Source organism: Eleutherodactylus coqui, unplaced genomic scaffold, assembly GCF_035609145.1.
Source record: "Eleutherodactylus coqui strain aEleCoq1 unplaced genomic scaffold, aEleCoq1.hap1 HAP1_SCAFFOLD_581, whole genome shotgun sequence".
Taxonomy (NCBI): domain Eukaryota; kingdom Metazoa; phylum Chordata; class Amphibia; order Anura; family Eleutherodactylidae; genus Eleutherodactylus; species Eleutherodactylus coqui.
The window spans coordinates 1-13,841 of NW_027102141.1; the positions used below are offsets into that span (position 1 = coordinate 1).

The 13,841-nt window shown below is 56.7% G+C and overlaps 63 pseudogenes; all 63 read left to right on the forward strand.

The window, feature by feature from the left end:
- The first annotated feature begins 160 nt into the window (after nucleotides 1-160).
- On the forward strand, nucleotides 161-279 carry LOC136598508 (5S ribosomal RNA; annotated as a pseudogene).
- An 80-nt stretch (nucleotides 280-359) lies between these two features.
- LOC136598577 (5S ribosomal RNA) lies at nucleotides 360-478 on the forward strand (annotated as a pseudogene).
- An 80-nt stretch (nucleotides 479-558) lies between these two features.
- On the forward strand, nucleotides 559-677 carry LOC136598597 (5S ribosomal RNA; annotated as a pseudogene).
- Nucleotides 678-757: 80 nt separating this feature from the next.
- Nucleotides 758-876, forward strand: LOC136598598 (5S ribosomal RNA; annotated as a pseudogene).
- Nucleotides 877-956: 80 nt separating this feature from the next.
- LOC136598479 (5S ribosomal RNA) lies at nucleotides 957-1,075 on the forward strand (annotated as a pseudogene).
- An 80-nt stretch (nucleotides 1,076-1,155) lies between these two features.
- Nucleotides 1,156-1,274, forward strand: LOC136598599 (5S ribosomal RNA; annotated as a pseudogene).
- Nucleotides 1,275-1,354: 80 nt separating this feature from the next.
- Nucleotides 1,355-1,473, forward strand: LOC136598526 (5S ribosomal RNA; annotated as a pseudogene).
- An 80-nt stretch (nucleotides 1,474-1,553) lies between these two features.
- LOC136598506 (5S ribosomal RNA) lies at nucleotides 1,554-1,672 on the forward strand (annotated as a pseudogene).
- Nucleotides 1,673-1,752: 80 nt separating this feature from the next.
- LOC136598600 (5S ribosomal RNA) lies at nucleotides 1,753-1,871 on the forward strand (annotated as a pseudogene).
- A 279-nt stretch (nucleotides 1,872-2,150) lies between these two features.
- On the forward strand, nucleotides 2,151-2,269 carry LOC136598592 (5S ribosomal RNA; annotated as a pseudogene).
- Nucleotides 2,270-2,349: 80 nt separating this feature from the next.
- LOC136598602 (5S ribosomal RNA) lies at nucleotides 2,350-2,468 on the forward strand (annotated as a pseudogene).
- Nucleotides 2,469-2,548: 80 nt separating this feature from the next.
- Nucleotides 2,549-2,667, forward strand: LOC136598603 (5S ribosomal RNA; annotated as a pseudogene).
- Nucleotides 2,668-2,747: 80 nt separating this feature from the next.
- Nucleotides 2,748-2,866, forward strand: LOC136598604 (5S ribosomal RNA; annotated as a pseudogene).
- An 80-nt stretch (nucleotides 2,867-2,946) lies between these two features.
- LOC136598605 (5S ribosomal RNA) lies at nucleotides 2,947-3,065 on the forward strand (annotated as a pseudogene).
- Nucleotides 3,066-3,145: 80 nt separating this feature from the next.
- On the forward strand, nucleotides 3,146-3,264 carry LOC136598607 (5S ribosomal RNA; annotated as a pseudogene).
- Nucleotides 3,265-3,344: 80 nt separating this feature from the next.
- Nucleotides 3,345-3,463, forward strand: LOC136598608 (5S ribosomal RNA; annotated as a pseudogene).
- A 279-nt stretch (nucleotides 3,464-3,742) lies between these two features.
- On the forward strand, nucleotides 3,743-3,861 carry LOC136598544 (5S ribosomal RNA; annotated as a pseudogene).
- Nucleotides 3,862-3,941: 80 nt separating this feature from the next.
- Nucleotides 3,942-4,060, forward strand: LOC136598552 (5S ribosomal RNA; annotated as a pseudogene).
- Nucleotides 4,061-4,140: 80 nt separating this feature from the next.
- Nucleotides 4,141-4,259, forward strand: LOC136598488 (5S ribosomal RNA; annotated as a pseudogene).
- An 80-nt stretch (nucleotides 4,260-4,339) lies between these two features.
- Nucleotides 4,340-4,458, forward strand: LOC136598609 (5S ribosomal RNA; annotated as a pseudogene).
- Nucleotides 4,459-4,538: 80 nt separating this feature from the next.
- Nucleotides 4,539-4,657, forward strand: LOC136598521 (5S ribosomal RNA; annotated as a pseudogene).
- Nucleotides 4,658-4,737: 80 nt separating this feature from the next.
- On the forward strand, nucleotides 4,738-4,856 carry LOC136598610 (5S ribosomal RNA; annotated as a pseudogene).
- An 80-nt stretch (nucleotides 4,857-4,936) lies between these two features.
- Nucleotides 4,937-5,055, forward strand: LOC136598611 (5S ribosomal RNA; annotated as a pseudogene).
- An 80-nt stretch (nucleotides 5,056-5,135) lies between these two features.
- On the forward strand, nucleotides 5,136-5,254 carry LOC136598612 (5S ribosomal RNA; annotated as a pseudogene).
- An 80-nt stretch (nucleotides 5,255-5,334) lies between these two features.
- Nucleotides 5,335-5,453, forward strand: LOC136598563 (5S ribosomal RNA; annotated as a pseudogene).
- A 279-nt stretch (nucleotides 5,454-5,732) lies between these two features.
- Nucleotides 5,733-5,851, forward strand: LOC136598614 (5S ribosomal RNA; annotated as a pseudogene).
- An 80-nt stretch (nucleotides 5,852-5,931) lies between these two features.
- LOC136598615 (5S ribosomal RNA) lies at nucleotides 5,932-6,050 on the forward strand (annotated as a pseudogene).
- An 80-nt stretch (nucleotides 6,051-6,130) lies between these two features.
- On the forward strand, nucleotides 6,131-6,249 carry LOC136598616 (5S ribosomal RNA; annotated as a pseudogene).
- Nucleotides 6,250-6,329: 80 nt separating this feature from the next.
- LOC136598618 (5S ribosomal RNA) lies at nucleotides 6,330-6,448 on the forward strand (annotated as a pseudogene).
- Nucleotides 6,449-6,527: 79 nt separating this feature from the next.
- On the forward strand, nucleotides 6,528-6,646 carry LOC136598619 (5S ribosomal RNA; annotated as a pseudogene).
- Nucleotides 6,647-6,726: 80 nt separating this feature from the next.
- LOC136598369 (5S ribosomal RNA) lies at nucleotides 6,727-6,845 on the forward strand (annotated as a pseudogene).
- An 80-nt stretch (nucleotides 6,846-6,925) lies between these two features.
- Nucleotides 6,926-7,044, forward strand: LOC136598550 (5S ribosomal RNA; annotated as a pseudogene).
- An 80-nt stretch (nucleotides 7,045-7,124) lies between these two features.
- On the forward strand, nucleotides 7,125-7,243 carry LOC136598370 (5S ribosomal RNA; annotated as a pseudogene).
- An 80-nt stretch (nucleotides 7,244-7,323) lies between these two features.
- LOC136598542 (5S ribosomal RNA) lies at nucleotides 7,324-7,442 on the forward strand (annotated as a pseudogene).
- Nucleotides 7,443-7,522: 80 nt separating this feature from the next.
- On the forward strand, nucleotides 7,523-7,641 carry LOC136598590 (5S ribosomal RNA; annotated as a pseudogene).
- An 80-nt stretch (nucleotides 7,642-7,721) lies between these two features.
- Nucleotides 7,722-7,840, forward strand: LOC136598371 (5S ribosomal RNA; annotated as a pseudogene).
- Nucleotides 7,841-7,920: 80 nt separating this feature from the next.
- LOC136598372 (5S ribosomal RNA) lies at nucleotides 7,921-8,039 on the forward strand (annotated as a pseudogene).
- An 80-nt stretch (nucleotides 8,040-8,119) lies between these two features.
- Nucleotides 8,120-8,238, forward strand: LOC136598373 (5S ribosomal RNA; annotated as a pseudogene).
- Nucleotides 8,239-8,318: 80 nt separating this feature from the next.
- On the forward strand, nucleotides 8,319-8,437 carry LOC136598582 (5S ribosomal RNA; annotated as a pseudogene).
- An 80-nt stretch (nucleotides 8,438-8,517) lies between these two features.
- LOC136598489 (5S ribosomal RNA) lies at nucleotides 8,518-8,636 on the forward strand (annotated as a pseudogene).
- An 80-nt stretch (nucleotides 8,637-8,716) lies between these two features.
- LOC136598530 (5S ribosomal RNA) lies at nucleotides 8,717-8,835 on the forward strand (annotated as a pseudogene).
- Nucleotides 8,836-8,915: 80 nt separating this feature from the next.
- LOC136598533 (5S ribosomal RNA) lies at nucleotides 8,916-9,034 on the forward strand (annotated as a pseudogene).
- An 80-nt stretch (nucleotides 9,035-9,114) lies between these two features.
- On the forward strand, nucleotides 9,115-9,233 carry LOC136598376 (5S ribosomal RNA; annotated as a pseudogene).
- Nucleotides 9,234-9,313: 80 nt separating this feature from the next.
- LOC136598377 (5S ribosomal RNA) lies at nucleotides 9,314-9,432 on the forward strand (annotated as a pseudogene).
- Nucleotides 9,433-9,512: 80 nt separating this feature from the next.
- Nucleotides 9,513-9,631, forward strand: LOC136598564 (5S ribosomal RNA; annotated as a pseudogene).
- Nucleotides 9,632-9,910: 279 nt separating this feature from the next.
- On the forward strand, nucleotides 9,911-10,029 carry LOC136598572 (5S ribosomal RNA; annotated as a pseudogene).
- An 80-nt stretch (nucleotides 10,030-10,109) lies between these two features.
- On the forward strand, nucleotides 10,110-10,228 carry LOC136598378 (5S ribosomal RNA; annotated as a pseudogene).
- An 80-nt stretch (nucleotides 10,229-10,308) lies between these two features.
- On the forward strand, nucleotides 10,309-10,427 carry LOC136598591 (5S ribosomal RNA; annotated as a pseudogene).
- A 230-nt stretch (nucleotides 10,428-10,657) lies between these two features.
- On the forward strand, nucleotides 10,658-10,776 carry LOC136598379 (5S ribosomal RNA; annotated as a pseudogene).
- An 80-nt stretch (nucleotides 10,777-10,856) lies between these two features.
- On the forward strand, nucleotides 10,857-10,975 carry LOC136598593 (5S ribosomal RNA; annotated as a pseudogene).
- Nucleotides 10,976-11,055: 80 nt separating this feature from the next.
- LOC136598594 (5S ribosomal RNA) lies at nucleotides 11,056-11,174 on the forward strand (annotated as a pseudogene).
- Nucleotides 11,175-11,254: 80 nt separating this feature from the next.
- LOC136598596 (5S ribosomal RNA) lies at nucleotides 11,255-11,373 on the forward strand (annotated as a pseudogene).
- Nucleotides 11,374-11,453: 80 nt separating this feature from the next.
- LOC136598524 (5S ribosomal RNA) lies at nucleotides 11,454-11,572 on the forward strand (annotated as a pseudogene).
- A 279-nt stretch (nucleotides 11,573-11,851) lies between these two features.
- LOC136598456 (5S ribosomal RNA) lies at nucleotides 11,852-11,970 on the forward strand (annotated as a pseudogene).
- An 80-nt stretch (nucleotides 11,971-12,050) lies between these two features.
- On the forward strand, nucleotides 12,051-12,169 carry LOC136598491 (5S ribosomal RNA; annotated as a pseudogene).
- Nucleotides 12,170-12,249: 80 nt separating this feature from the next.
- LOC136598470 (5S ribosomal RNA) lies at nucleotides 12,250-12,368 on the forward strand (annotated as a pseudogene).
- An 80-nt stretch (nucleotides 12,369-12,448) lies between these two features.
- LOC136598545 (5S ribosomal RNA) lies at nucleotides 12,449-12,567 on the forward strand (annotated as a pseudogene).
- An 80-nt stretch (nucleotides 12,568-12,647) lies between these two features.
- LOC136598368 (5S ribosomal RNA) lies at nucleotides 12,648-12,766 on the forward strand (annotated as a pseudogene).
- An 80-nt stretch (nucleotides 12,767-12,846) lies between these two features.
- LOC136598380 (5S ribosomal RNA) lies at nucleotides 12,847-12,965 on the forward strand (annotated as a pseudogene).
- An 80-nt stretch (nucleotides 12,966-13,045) lies between these two features.
- On the forward strand, nucleotides 13,046-13,164 carry LOC136598546 (5S ribosomal RNA; annotated as a pseudogene).
- An 80-nt stretch (nucleotides 13,165-13,244) lies between these two features.
- Nucleotides 13,245-13,363, forward strand: LOC136598565 (5S ribosomal RNA; annotated as a pseudogene).
- An 80-nt stretch (nucleotides 13,364-13,443) lies between these two features.
- Nucleotides 13,444-13,562, forward strand: LOC136598520 (5S ribosomal RNA; annotated as a pseudogene).
- An 80-nt stretch (nucleotides 13,563-13,642) lies between these two features.
- On the forward strand, nucleotides 13,643-13,761 carry LOC136598381 (5S ribosomal RNA; annotated as a pseudogene).
- The last annotated feature ends 80 nt before the right edge of the window (nucleotides 13,762-13,841 follow it).

Consider the following 13,841-nt stretch of genomic DNA (forward strand, 5'->3'; position numbering starts at 1 on the left):
TAGATCGCGGCCGCCAGCCAGCTTGAGGCCTGGCAAGTACCAGTATGGGTGACCGGCTGGGAATCCCAGGTCCCATTGACTTTTAAGGCCGTGAGTAGGTTTCTTTCCTTTTCGGAGGTGCGTTCGCACTGCAGAAAGCCCATAGGAAAGGAGAGGAGCTGTCAACGGGCATTCTAAGCTGAATGTGCCTGCTCTCGTCAGATCGCGGCCGCCAGCCAGCTTGAGGCCTGGCAAGTACCAGTATGGGTGACCGGCTTGGAATCCCAGGTCCCGTTGACTTTTAAGGCCGTGAGTAGGTTTCTTTCCTTTTCGGAGGTGCGTTCGCACTGCAGAAAGCCCATAGGAAAGGAGGAGGAGCTGTCAACGGGCATTCTAAGCTGAATGTGCCTGCTCTCGTCAGATCGCGGCCGCCAGCCAGCTTGAGGCCTGGCAAGCACCAGTATGGGTGACCGGCTGGGAATCCCAGGTCCCGTTGACTTTTAAGGCCGTGAGTAGGTTTCTTTCCGTTTCGGAGGTGCGTTCGCACTGCAGAAAGCCCATAGGAAAGGAGGAGGAGCTGTCAACGGGCATTCTAAGCTGAATGTGCCTGCTCTCGTCAGATCGCGGCCGCCAGCCAGCTTGAGGCCTGGCAAGTACCAGTATGGGTGACCGGCTGGGAATCCCAGGTCCCGTTGACTTTTAAGGCCGTGAGTAGGTTTCTTTCCTTTTCGGAGGTGCGTTCGCACTGCAGAAAGCCCATAGGAAAGGAGGAGGAGCTGTCAACGGGCATTCTAAGCTGAATGTGCCTGCTCTCGTCAGATCGCGGCCGCCAGCCAGCTTGAGGCCTGGCAAGTACCAGTATGGGTGACCGGCTGGGAATCCCAGGTCCCGTTGACTTTTAAGGCCGTGAGTAGGTTTCTTTCCTTTTCGGAGGTGCGTTCGCACTGCAGAAAGCCCATAGGAAAGGAGGAGGAGCTGTCAACGGGCATTCTAAGCTGAATGTGCCTGCTCACGTCAGATCGCGGCCGCCAGCCAGCTTGAGGCCTGGCAAGTACCAGTATGGGTGACCGGCTGGGAATCCCAGGTCCCGTTGACTTTTAAGGCCGTGAGTAGGTTTCTTTCCTTTTCGGAGGTGCGTTCGCACTGCAGAAAGCCCATAGGAAAGGAGGAGGAGCTGTCAACGGGCATTCTAAGCTGAATGTGCCTGCTCTCGTCAGATCGCGGCCGCCAGCCAGCTTGAGGCCTGGCAAGTACCAGTATGGGTGACCGGCTGGGAATCCCAGGTCCCGTTGACTTTTAAGGCCGTGAGTAGGTTTCTTTCCTTTTTGGAGGTGCGTTCGCACTGCAGAAAGCCCATAGGAAAGGAGGAGGAGCTGTCAACGGGCATTCTAAGCTGAATGTGCCTGCTCTCGTCAGATCGCGGCCGCCAGCCAGCTTGAGGCCTGGCAAGTACCAGTATGGGTGACCGGCTGGGAATCCCAGGTCCCGTTGAATTTTAAGGCCGTGAGTAGGTTTCTTTCCTTTTCGGAGGTGCGTTCGCACTGCAGAAAGCCCATAGGAAAGGAGGAGGCGCTGTCAACGGGCATTCTAAGCTGAATGTGCCTGCTCTCGTCAGATCGCGGCCGCCAGCCAGCTTGAGGCCTGGCAAGTACCAGTATGGGTGACCGGCTGGGAATCCCAGGTCCCGTGGACTTTTAAGGCCGTGAGTAGGTTTCTTTCCTTTTCGGAGGTGCGTTCGCACTGCAGAAAGCCCATAGGAAAGGAGGAGGAGCTGTCAACGGGCATTCTAAGCTGAATGTGCCTGCTCTCGTCAGATCGCGGCCGCCAGCCAGCTTGAGGCCTGGCAAGTACCAGTATGGGTGACCGGCTGGGAATCCCAGGTCCCGTTGACTTTTAAGGCCGTGAGTAGGTTTCTTTCCTTTTCGGAGGTGCGTTCGCACTGCAGAAAGCCCATAGGAAAGGAGGAGGAGCTGTCAACGGGCATTCTAAGCTGAATGTGCCTGCTCTCGTCAGATCACGGCCGCCAGCCAGCTTGAGGCCTGGCAAGTGCCAGTATGGGTGACCGGCTGGGAATCCCAGGTCCCGTTGACTTTTAAGGCCGTGAGTAGGTTTCTTTCCTTTTCGGAGGTGCGTTCGCACTGCAGAAAGCCCATAGGAAAGGAGGAGGAGCTGTCAACGGGCATTCTAAGCTGAATGTGCCTGCTCTCGTCAGATCGCGGCCGCCAGCCAGCTTGAGGCCTGGCAAGTACCAGTATGGGTGACCGGCTGGGAATCCCAGGTCCCGTTGACTTTTAAGGCCGTGAGTAGGTTTCTTTCCTTTTCGGAGGTGCGTTCGCACTGCAGAAAGCCCATAGGAAAGGAGGAGGAGCTGTCAACGGGCATTCTAAGCTGAATGTGCCTGCTCTCGTCAGATCGCGGCCGCCAGCCAGCTTGAGGCCTGGCAAGTACCAGTATGGGTGACCGGCTGGGAATCCCAGGTCCCGTTGACTTTTAAGGCCGTGAGTAGGTTTCTTTCCTTTTCGGAGGTGCGTTCGCACTGCAGAAAGCCCATAGGAAAGGAGGAGGAGCTGTCAACGGGCATTCTAAGCTGAATGTGCCTGCTCTCGTCAGATCGCGGCCGCCAGCCAGCTTGAGGCCTGGCAAGTACCAGTATGGGTGACCGGCTGGGAATCCCAGGTCCCGTTGACTTTTAAGGCCGTGAGTAGGTTTCTTTCCTTTTCGGAGGTGCGTTCGCACTGCAGAAAGCCCATAGGAAAGGAGGACGAGCTGTCAACGGGCATTCTAAGCTGAATGTGCCTGCTCTCGTCAGATCGCGGCCGCCAGCCAGCTTGAGGCCTGGCAAGTACCAGTATGGGTGACCGGCTGGGAATCCCAGGTCCCGTTGACTTTTAAGGCCGTGAGTAGGTTTCTTTCCTTTTCGGAGGTGCGTTCGCACTGCAGAAAGCCCATAGGAAAGGAGGAGGAGCTGTCAACGGGCATTCTAAGCTGAATGTGCCTGCTCTCGTCAGATCGCGGCCGCCAGCCAGCTTGAGGCCTGGCAAGTACCAGTATGGGTGACCGGCTGGGAATCCCAGGTCCCGTTGACTTTTAAGGCCGTGAGTAGGTTTCTTTCCTTTTCGGAGGTGCGTTCGCACTGCAGAAAGCCCATAGGAAAGGAGGAGGAGCTGTCAACGGGCATTCTAAGCTGAATGTGCCTGCTCTCGTCAGATCGCGGCCGCCAGCCAGCTTGAGGCCTGGCAAGTACCAGTATGGGTGACCGGCTGGGAATCCCAGGTCCCGTTGACTTTTAAGGCCGTGAGTAGGTTTCTTTCCTTTTCGGAGGTGCGTTCGCACTGCAGAAAGCCCATAGGAAAGGAGGAGGAGCTGTCAACGGGCATTCTAAGCTGAATGTGCCTGCTCTCGTCAGATCGCGGCCGCCAGCCAGCTTGAGGCCTGGCAAGTACCAGTATGGGTGACCGGCTGGGAATCCCAGGTCCCGTTGACTTTTAAGGCCGTGAGTAGGTTTCTTTCCTTTTCGGAGGTGCGTTCGCACTGCAGAAAGCCCATAGGAAAGGAGGAGGAGCTGTCAACGGGCATTCTAAGCTGAATGTGCCTGCTCTCGTCAGATCGCGGCCGCCAGCCAGTTTGAGGCCTGGCAAGCACCAGTATGGGTGAGCGGCTGGGAATCCCAGGTCCCATTGACTTTTAAGGCCGTGAGTAGGTTTCTTTCCTTTTCGGAGGTGCGTTCGCACTGCAGAAAGCCCATAGGAAAGGAGGAGGAGCTGTCAACGGGCATTCTAAGCTGGATGTGCCTGCTCTCGTCAGATCGCGGCCGCCAGCCAGCTTGAGGCCTGGCAAGTACCAGTATGGGTGACCGGCTGGGAATCCCAGGTCCCATTGACTTTTAAGGCCGTGAGTAGGTTTCTTTCCTTTTCGGAGGTGCGTTCGCACTGCAGAAAGCCCATAGGAAAGGAGGAGGAGCAGTCAACGGGCATTCTAAGCTGAATGTGCCTGCTCTCGTCAGATCGCGGCCGCCAGCAAGCTTGAGGCCTGGCAAGTACCAGTATGGGTGACCGGCTGGGAATCCCAGGTCCCGTTGACTTTTAAGGCCGTGAGTAGGTTTCTTTCCGTTTCGGAGGTGCGTTCGCACTGCAGAAAGCCCATAGGAAAGGAGGAGGAGCTGTCAACGGGCATTCTAAGCTGAATGTGCCTGCTCTCGTCAGATCGCGGCCGCCAGCCAGCTTGAGGCCTGGCAAGTACCAGTATGGGTGACCGGCTGGGAATCCCAGGTCTCGTTGACTTTTAAGGCCGTGAGTAGGTTTCTTTCCGTTTCAGAGGTGCGTTCGCACTGCAGAAAGCCCATAGGAAAGGAGGAGGAGCTGTCAACGGGCATTCTAAGCTGAATGTGCCTGCTCTCGTCAGATCGCGGCCGCCAGCCAGCTTGAGGCCTGGCAAGTACCAGTATGGGTGACCGGCTGGGAATCCCAGGTCCCGTTGACTTTTAAGGCCGTGAGTAGGTTTCTTTCCTTTTCGGAGGTGCGTTCGCACTGCAGAAAGCCCATAGGAAAGGAGGAGGAGCTGTCAACGGGCATTCTGAGCTGAATGTTCCTGCTCTCGTCAGATCGCGGCCGCCAGCCAGCTTGAGGCCTGGCAAGTACCAGGATGGGTGACCGGCTGGGAATCCCAGGTCCCGTTGACTTTTAAGGCCGTGAGTAGGTTTCTTTCCTTTTCGGAGGTGCGTTCGCACTGCAGAAAGCCCATAGGAAAGGAGGAGGAGCTGTCAACGGGCATTCTAAGCTGAATGTGCCTGCTCTCGTCAGATCGCGGCCGCCAGCCAGCTTGAGGCCTGGCAAGTACCAGTATGGGTGACCGGCTGGGAATCCCAGGTCCCGTTGACTTTTAAGGCCGTGAGTAGGTTTCTTTCTGTTTCGGAGGTGCGTTCGCACTGCAGAAAGCCCATAGGAAAGGAGGAGGAGCTGTCAACGGGCATTCTAAGCTGAATGTGCCTGCTCTCGTCAGATCGCGGCCGCCAGCCAGCTTGAGGCCTGGCAAGTACCAGTATGGGTGACCGGCTGGGAATCCCAGGTCCCGTTGACTTTTAAGGCCGTGAGTAGGTTTCTTTCCTTTTCGGAGGTGCGTTCGCACTGCAGAAAGCCCATAGGAAAGGAGGAGGAGCTGTCAACGGGCATTCTAAGCTGAATGTGCCTGCTCTCGTCAGATCGCGGCCGCCAGCCAGCTTGAGGCCTGGCAAGTACCAGTATGGGTGACCGGCTGGGAATCCCAGGTCCCGTTGACTTTTAAGGCCGTGAGTAGGTTTCTTTCCTTTTCGGAGGTGCGTTCGCACTGCAGAAAGCCCATAGGAAAGGAGGAGGAGCTGTCAACGGGCATTCTAAGCTGAATGTGCCTGCTCTCGTCAGATCGCGGCTGCCAGCCAGCTTGAGGCCTGGCAAGTACCAGTATGGGTGACCGGCTGGGAATCCCAGGTCCCATTGACTTTTAAGGCCGTGAGTAGGTTTCTTTCCTTTTCGGAGGTGCGTTCGCACTGCAGAAAGCCCATAGGAAAGGAGGAGGAGCTGTCAACGGGCATTCTAAGCTGAATGTGCCTGCTCTCGTCAGATCGCGGCCGCCAGCCAGCTTGAGGCCTGGCAAGCACCAGTATGGGTGAGCGGCTGGAAATCCCTGGTCCTGTTGACTTTTAAGGCCGTGAGTAGGTTTCTTTCCTTTTCGGAGGTGCGTTCGCACTGCAGAAAGCCCATAGGAAAGGAGGAGGAGCTGTCAACGGGCATTCTAAGCTGAATGTGCCTGCTCTCGTCAGATCGCGGCCGCCAGCCAGCTTGAGGCCTGGCAAGTACCAGTATGGGTGACCGGCTGGGAATCCCAGGTCCCGTTGACTTTTAAGGCCGTGAGTAGGTTTCTTTCCTTTTCGGAGGTGCGTTCGCACTGCAGAAAGCCCATAGGAAAGGAGGAGGAGCTGTCAACGGGCATTCTAAGCTGAATGTGCCTGCTCTCGTCAGATCGCGGCCGCCAGCCAGCTTGAGGCCTGGCAAGTACCAGTATGGGTGACCGGCTGGGAATCCCAGGTCCCGTTGACTTTTAAGGCCGTGAGTAGGTTTCTTTCCTTTTCGGAGGTGCGTTCGCACTGCAGAAAGCCCATAGGAAAGGAGGAGGAGCTGTCAACGGGCATTCTAAGCTGAATGTGCCTGCTCTCGTCAGATCGCGGCCGCCAGCCAGCTTGAGGCCTGGCAAGTACCAGTATGGGTGACCGGCTGGGAATCCCAGGTCCCGTTGACTTTTAAGGCCGTGAGTAGGTTTCTTTCCTTTTCGGAGGTGCGTTCGCACTGCAGAAAGCCCATAGGAAAGGAGTAGGAGCTGTCAACGGGCATTCTAAGCTGAATGTGCCTGCTCTCGTCAGATCGCGGCCGCCAGCCAGCTTGAGGCCTGGCAAGTACCAGTATGGGTGACCGGCTGGGAATCCCAGGTCCCGTTGACTTTTAAGGCCGTGAGTAGTTTCTTTCCTTTTCGGAGGTGCGTTCGCACTGCAGAAAGCCCATAGGAAAGGAGGAGGAGCTGTCAACGGGCATTCTAAGCTGAATGTGCCTGCTCTCGTCAGATCGCGGCCGCCAGCCAGCTTGAGGCCTGGCAAGTACCAGTATGGGTGACCGGCTGGGAATCCCAGGTCCCGTTGACTTTTAAGGCCGTGAGTAGGTTTCTTTCCTTTTCGGAGGTGCGTTCGCACTGCAGAAAGCCCATAGGAAAGGAGGAGGAGCTGTCAACGGGCATTCTAAGCTGAATGTGCCTGCTCTCGTCAGATCGCGGCCGCCAGCCAGCTTGAGGCCTGGCAAGTACCAGTATGGGTGACCGGCTGGGAATCCCAGGTCCCGTTGACTTTTAAGGCCGTGAGTAGGTTTCTTTCCTTTTCGGAGGTGCGTTCGCACTGCAGAAAGCCCATAGGAAAGGAGGAGGAGCTGTCAACGGGCATTCTAAGCTGAAGGTGCCTGCTCTCGTCAGATCGCGGCCGCCAGCCAGCTTGAGGCCTGGCAAGTACCAGTATGGGTGACCGGCTGGGAATCCCAGGTCCCGTGGACTTTTAAGGCCGTGAGTAGGTTTCTTTCCTTTTCGGAGGTGCGTTCGCACTGCAGAAAGCCCATAGGAAAGGAGGAGGAGCTGTCAACGGGCATTCTAAGCTGAATGTGCCTGCTCTCGTCAGATCGCGGCCGCCAGCCAGCTTGAGGCCTGGCAAGTACCAGTATGGGTGACCGGCTGGGAATCCCAGGTCCCGTTGACTTTTAAGGCCGTGAGTAGGTTTCTTTCCTTTTCGGAGGTGCGTTCGCACTGCAGAAAGCCCATAGGAAAGGAGGAGGAGCTGTCAACGGGCATTCTAAGCTGAATGTGCCTGCTCTCGTCAGATCACGGCCGCCAGCCAGCTTGAGGCCTGGCAAGTACCAGTATGGGTGACCGGCTGGGAATCCCAGGTCCCGTTGACTTTTAAGGCCGTGAGTAGGTTTCTTTCCTTTTCGGAGGTGCGTTCGCACTGCAGAAAGCCCATAGGAAAGGAGGAGGAGCTGTCAACGGGCATTCTAAGCTGAATGTGCCTGCTCTCGTCAGATCGCGGCCGCCAGCCAGCTTGAGGCCTGGCAAGTACCAGTATGGGTGACCGGCTGGGAAATCCAGGTCCCGTTGACTTTTAAGGCCGTGAGTAGGTTTCTTTCCTTTTCGGAGGTGCGTTCGCACTGCAGAAAGCCCATAGGAAAGGAGGAGGAGCTGTCAACGGGCATTCTAAGCTGAATGTGCCTGCTCTCGTCAGATCGCGGCCGCCAGCCAGCTTGAGGCCTGGCAAGTACCAGTATGGGTGACCGGCTGGGAATCCCAGGTCCCGTTGACTTTTAAGGCCGTGAGTAGGTTTCTTTCCTTTTCGGAGGTGCGTTCGCACTGCAGAAAGCCCATAGGAAAGGAGGAGGAGCTGTCAACGGGCATTCTAAGCTGAATGTGCCTGCTCTCGTCAGATCGCGGCCGCCAGCCAGCTTGAGGCCTGGCAAGTACCAGTATGGGTGACCGGCTGGGAATCCCAGGTCCCGTTGACTTTTAAGGCCGTGAGTAGGTTTCTTTCCGTTTCAGAGGTGCGTTCGCACTGCAGAAAGCCCATAGGAAAGGAGGAGGAGCTGTCAACGGGCATTCTAAGCTGAATGTGCCTGCTCTCGTCAGATCGCGGCCGCCAGCCAGCTTGAGGCCTGGCAAGTACCAGTATGGGTGACCGGCTGGGAATCCCAGGTCCCGTTGACTTTTAAGGCCGTGAGTAGGTTTCTTTCCTTTTCGGAGGTGCGTTCGCACTGCAGAAAGCCCATAGGAAAGGAGGAGGAGCTGTCAACGGGCATTCTAAGCTGAATGTGCCTGCTCTCGTCAGATCGCGGCCGCCAGCCAGCTTGAGGGCTGGCAAGTACCAGTATGGGTGACCGGCTGGGAATCCCAGGTCCCGTTGACTTTTAAGGCCGTGAGTAGGTTTCTTTCCGTTTCGGAGGTGCGTTCGCACTGCAGAAAGCCCATAGGAAAGGAGGAGGAGCTGTCAACGGGCATTCTAAGCTGAATGTGCCTGCTCTCGTCAGATCGCGGCCGCCAGCCAGCTTGAGGCCTGGCAAGTACCAGTATGGGTGACCGGCTGGGAATCCCAGGTCTCGTTGACTTTTAAGGCCGTGAGTAGGTTTCTTTCCGTTTCAGAGGTGCGTTCGCACTGCAGAAAGCCCATAGGAAAGGAGGAGGAGCTGTCAACGGGCATTCTAAGCTGAATGTGCCTGCTCTCGTCAGATCGCGGCCGCCAGCCAGCTTGAGGCCTGGCAAGTACCAGGATGCGTGACCGGCTGGGAATCCCAGGTCCCGTTGACTTTTAAGGCCGTGAGTAGGTTTCTTTCCTTTTCGGAGGTGCGTTCGCACTGCAGAAAGCCCATAGGAAAGGAGGAGGAGCTGTCAACGGGCATTCTGAGCTGAATGTTCCTGCTCTCGTCAGATCGCGGCCGCCAGCCAGCTTGAGGCCTGGCAAGTACCAGGATGGGTGACCGGCTGGGAATCCCAGGTCCCGTTGACTTTTAAGGCCGTGAGTAGGTTTCTTTCCTTTTCGGAGGTGCGTTCGCACTGCAGAAAGCCCATAGGAAAGGAGGAGGAGCTGTCAACGGGCATTCTAAGCTGAATGTGCCTGCTCTCGTCAGATCGCGGCCGCCAGCCAGCTTGAGGCCTGGCAAGTACCAGTATGGGTGACCGGCTGGGAATCCCAGGTCCCGTTGACTTTTAAGGCCGTGAGTAGGTTTCTTTCCGTTTCGGAGGTGCGTTCGCACTGCAGAAAGCCCATAGGAAAGGAGGAGGAGCTGTCAACGGGCATTCTAAGCTGAATGTGCCTGCTCTCGTCAGATCGCGGCCGCCAGCCAGCTTGAGGCCTGGCAAGTACCAGTATGGGTGACCGGCTGGGAATCCCAGGTCCCGTTGACTTTTAAGGCCGTGAGTAGGTTTCTTTCCTTTTCGGAGGTGCGTTCGCACTGCAGAAAGCCCATAGGAAAGGAGGAGGAGCTGTCAACGGGCATTCTAAGCTGAATGTGCCTGCTCTCGTCAGATCGCGGCTGCCAGCCAGCTTGAGGCCTGGCAAGTACCAGTATGGGTGACCGGCTGGGAATCCCAGGTCCCATTGACTTTTAAGGCCGTGAGTAGGTTTCTTTCCTTTTCGGAGGTGCGTTCGCACTGCAGAAAGCCCATAGGAAAGGAGGAGGAGCTGTCAACGGGCATTCTAAGCTGAATGTGCCTGCTCTCGTCAGATCGCGGCCGCCAGCCAGCTTGAGGCCTGGCAAGCACCAGTATGGGTGAGCGGCTGGGAATCCCTGGTCCTGTTGACTTTTAAGGCCGTGAGTAGGTTTCTTTCCTTTTCGGAGGTGCGTTCGCACTGCAGAAAGCCCATAGGAAAGGAGGAGGAGCTGTCAACGGGCATTCTAAGCTAAATGTGCCTGCTCTCGTCAGATCGCGGCTGCCAGCCAGCTTGAGGCCTGGCAAGTACCAGTATGGGTGACCGGCTGGGAATCCCTGGTCCTGTTGACTTTTAAGGCCGTGAGTAGGTTTCTTTCCTTTTCGGAGGTGCGTTCGCACTGCAGAAAGCCCATAGGAAAGGAGGAGGAGCTGTCAACGGGCATTCTAAGCTGAATGTGCCTGCTCTCGTCAGATCGCGGCCGCCAGCCAGCTTGAGGCCTGGCAAGTACCAGTATGGGTGACCGGCTGGGAATCCCAGGTCCCGTTGACTTTTAAGGCCGTGAGTAGGTTTCTTTCCTTTTCGGAGGTGCGTTCGCACTGCAGAAAGCCCATAGGAAAGGAGGAGGAGCTGTCAACGGGCATTCTAAGCTGAATGTGCCTGCTCTCGTCAGATCGCGGCCGCCAGCCAGCTTGAGGCCTGGCAAGTACCAGTATGGGTGACCGGCTGGGAAATCCAGGTCCCGTTGACTTTTAAGGCCGTGAGTAGGTTTCTTTCCTTTTCGGAGGTGCGTTCGCACTGCAGAAAGCCCATAGGAAAGGAGGAGGAGCTGTCAACGGGCATTCTAAGCTGGCAAGTACCAGTATGGGTGACCGGCTGGGAATCCCAGGTCCCGTTGACTTTTAAGGCCGTGAGTAGGTTTCTTTCCTTTTCGGAGGTGCGTTCGCACTGCAGAAAGCCCATAGGAAAGGAGGAGGAGCTGTCAACGGGCATTCTAAGCTGAATGTGCCTGCTCTCGTCAGATCGCGGCCGCCAGCCAGCTTGAGGCCTGGCAAGTACCAGTATGGGTGACCGGCTGGGAATCCCAGGTCCCGTTGACTTTTAAGGCCGTGAGTAGGTTTCTTTCCTTTTCGGAGGTGCGTTCGCACTGCAGAAAGCCCATAGGAAAGGAGGAGGAGCTGTCAACGGGCATTCTAAGCTGAATGTGCCTGCTCTCGTCAGATCGCGGCCGCCAGCCAGCTTGAGGCCTGGCAAGTACCAGTATGGGTGACCGGCTGGGAATCCCAGGTCCCGTTGACTTTTAAGGCCGTGAGTAGGTTTCTTTCCTTTTCGGAGGTGCGTTCGCACTGCAGAAAGCCCATAGGAAAGGAGGAGGAGCTGTCAACGGGCATTCTAAGCTGAATGTGCCTGCTCTCGTCAGATCGCGGCCGCCAGCCAGCTTGAGGCCTGGCAAGTACCAGTATGGGTGACCGGCTGGGAATCCCAGGTCCCGTTGACTTTTAAGGCCGTGAGTAGGTTTCTTTCCTTTTCGGAGGTGCGTTCGCACTGCAGAAAGCCCATAGGAAAGGAGGAGGAGCTGTCAACGGGCATTCTAAGCTGAATGTGCCTGCTCTCGTCAGATCGCGGCCGCCAGCCAGCTTGAGGCCTGGCAAGTACCAGTATGGGTGACCGGCTGGGAATCCCAGGTCCCGTTGACTTTTAAGGCCGTGAGTAGGTTTCTTTCCTTTTCGGAGGTGCGTTCGCACTGCAGAAAGCCCATAGGAAAGGAGGAGGAGCTGTCAACGGGCATTCTAAGCTGAATGTGCCTGCTCTCGTCAGATCGCGGCCGCCAGCCAGCTTGAGGCCTGGCAAGTACCAGTATGGGTGACCGGCTGGGAATCGCAGGTCCCGTTGACTTTTAAGGCCGTGAGTAGGTTTCTTTCCTTTTCGGAGGTGCGTTCGCACTGCAGAAAGCCCATAGGAAAGGAGGAGGAGCTGTCAACGGGCATTCTAAGCTGAATGTGCCTGCTCTCGTCAGATCGCGGCCGCCAGCCAGTTTGAGGCCTGGCAAGCACCAGTATGGGTGAGCGGCTGGGAATCCCAGGTCCCATTGACTTTTAAGGCCGTGAGTAGGTTTCTTTCCTTTTCGGAGGTGCGTTCGCACTGCAGAAAGCCCATAGGAAAGGAGGAGGAGCTGTCAACGGGCATTCTAAGCTGGATGTGCCTGCTCTCGTCAGATCGCGGCCGCCAGCCAGCTTGAGGCCTGGCAAGTACCAGTATGGGTGACCGGCTGGGAATCCCAGGTCCCGTTGACTTTTAAGGCCGTGAGTAGGTTTCTTTCCGTTTCGGAGGTGCGTTCGCACTGCAGAAAGCCCATAGGAAAGGAGGAGGAGCTGTCAACGGGCATTCTAAGCTGAATGTGCCTGCTCTCGTCAGATCGCGGCCGCCAGCCAGCTTGAGGCCTGGCAAGTACCAGTATGGGTGACCGGCTGGGAATCCCAGGTCTCGTTGACTTTTAAGGCCGTGAGTAGGTTTCTTTCCGTTTCAGAGGTGCGTTCGCACTGCAGAAAGCCCATAGGAAAGGAGGAGGAGCTGTCAACGGGCATTCTAAGCTGAATGTGCCTGCTCTCGTCAGATCGTGGCCGCCAGCCAGCTTGAGGCCTGGCAAGTACCAGGATGGGTGACCGGCTGGGAATCCCAGGTCCCGTTGACTTTTAAGGCCGTGAGTAGGTTTCTTTCCTTTTCGGAGGTGCGTTCGCACTGCAGAAAGCCCATAGGAAAGGAGGAGGAGCTGTCAACGGGCATTCTGAGCTGAATGTTCCTGCTCTCGTCAGATCGCGGCCGCCAGCCAGCTTGAGGCCTGGCAAGTACCAGGATGGGTGACCGGCTGGGAATCCCAGGTCCCGTTGACTTTTAAGGCCGTGAGTAGGTTTCTTTCCTTTTCGGAGGTGCGTTCGCACTGCAGAAAGCCCATAGGAAAGGAGGAGGAGCTGTCAACGGGCATTCTAAGCTGAATGTGCCTGCTCTCGTCAGATCGCGGCCGCCAGCCAGCTTGAGGCCTGGCAAGTACCAGGATGGGTGACCGGCTGGGAATCCCAGGTCCCGTTGACTTTTAAGGCCGTGAGTAGGTTTCTTTCCGTTTCGGAGGTGCGTTCGCACTGCAGAAAGCCCATAGGAAAGGAGGAGGAGCTGTCAACGGGCATTCTAAGCTGAATGTGCCTGCTCTCGTCAGATCGCGGCCGCCAGCCAGCTTGAGGCCTGGCAAGTACCAGTATGGGTGACCGGCTGGGAATCCCAGGTCCCGTTGACTTTTAAGGCCGTGAGTAGGTTTCTTTCCTTTTCGGAGGTGCGTTCGCACTGCAGAAAGCCCATAGGAAAGGAGGAGGAGCTGTCAACGGGCATTCTAAGCTGAATGTGCCTGCTCTTGTCAGATCGCGGCCGCCAGCCAGCTTGAGGCCTGGCAAGTACCAGTATGGGTGACCGGCTGGGAATCCCAGGTCCCGTTGACTTTTAAGGCCGTGAGTAGATTTCTTTCCTTTTCGGAGGTGCGTTCGCACTGCAGAAAGCCCATAGGAAAGGAGGAGGAGCTGTCAACGGGCATTCTAAGCTGAATGTGCCTGCTCTCGTCAGATCGCGGCTGCCAGCCAGCTTGAGGCCTGGCAAGTACCAGTATGGGTGACCGGCTGGGAATCCCAGGTCCCATTGACTTTTAAGGCCGTGAGTAGGTTTCTTTCCTTTTCGGAGGTGCGTTCGCACTGCAGAAAGCCCATAGGAAAGGAGGAGGAGCTGTCAACGGGCATTCTAAGCTGAATGTGCCTGCTCTCGTCAGATCGTGGCCGCCAGCCAGCTTGAGGCCTGGCAAGTACCAGTATGGGTGACCGGCTGGGAATCCCAGGTCCCGTTGACTTTTAAGGCCGTGAGTAGGTTTCTTTCCGTTTCGGAGGTGCGTTCGCACTGCAGAAAGCCCATAGGAAAGGAGGAGGAGCTGTCAACGGGCATTCTAAGCTGAATGTGCCTGCTCTCGTCAGATCGCGGCCGCCAGCCAGCTTGAGGCCTGGCAAGTACCAGTATGGGTGACCGGCTGGGAATCCCAGGTCCCGTTGACTTTTAAGGCCGTGAGTAGGTTTCTTTCCTTTTCGGAGGTGCGTTCGCACTGCAGAAAGCGCATAGGAAAGGAGGAGGAGCT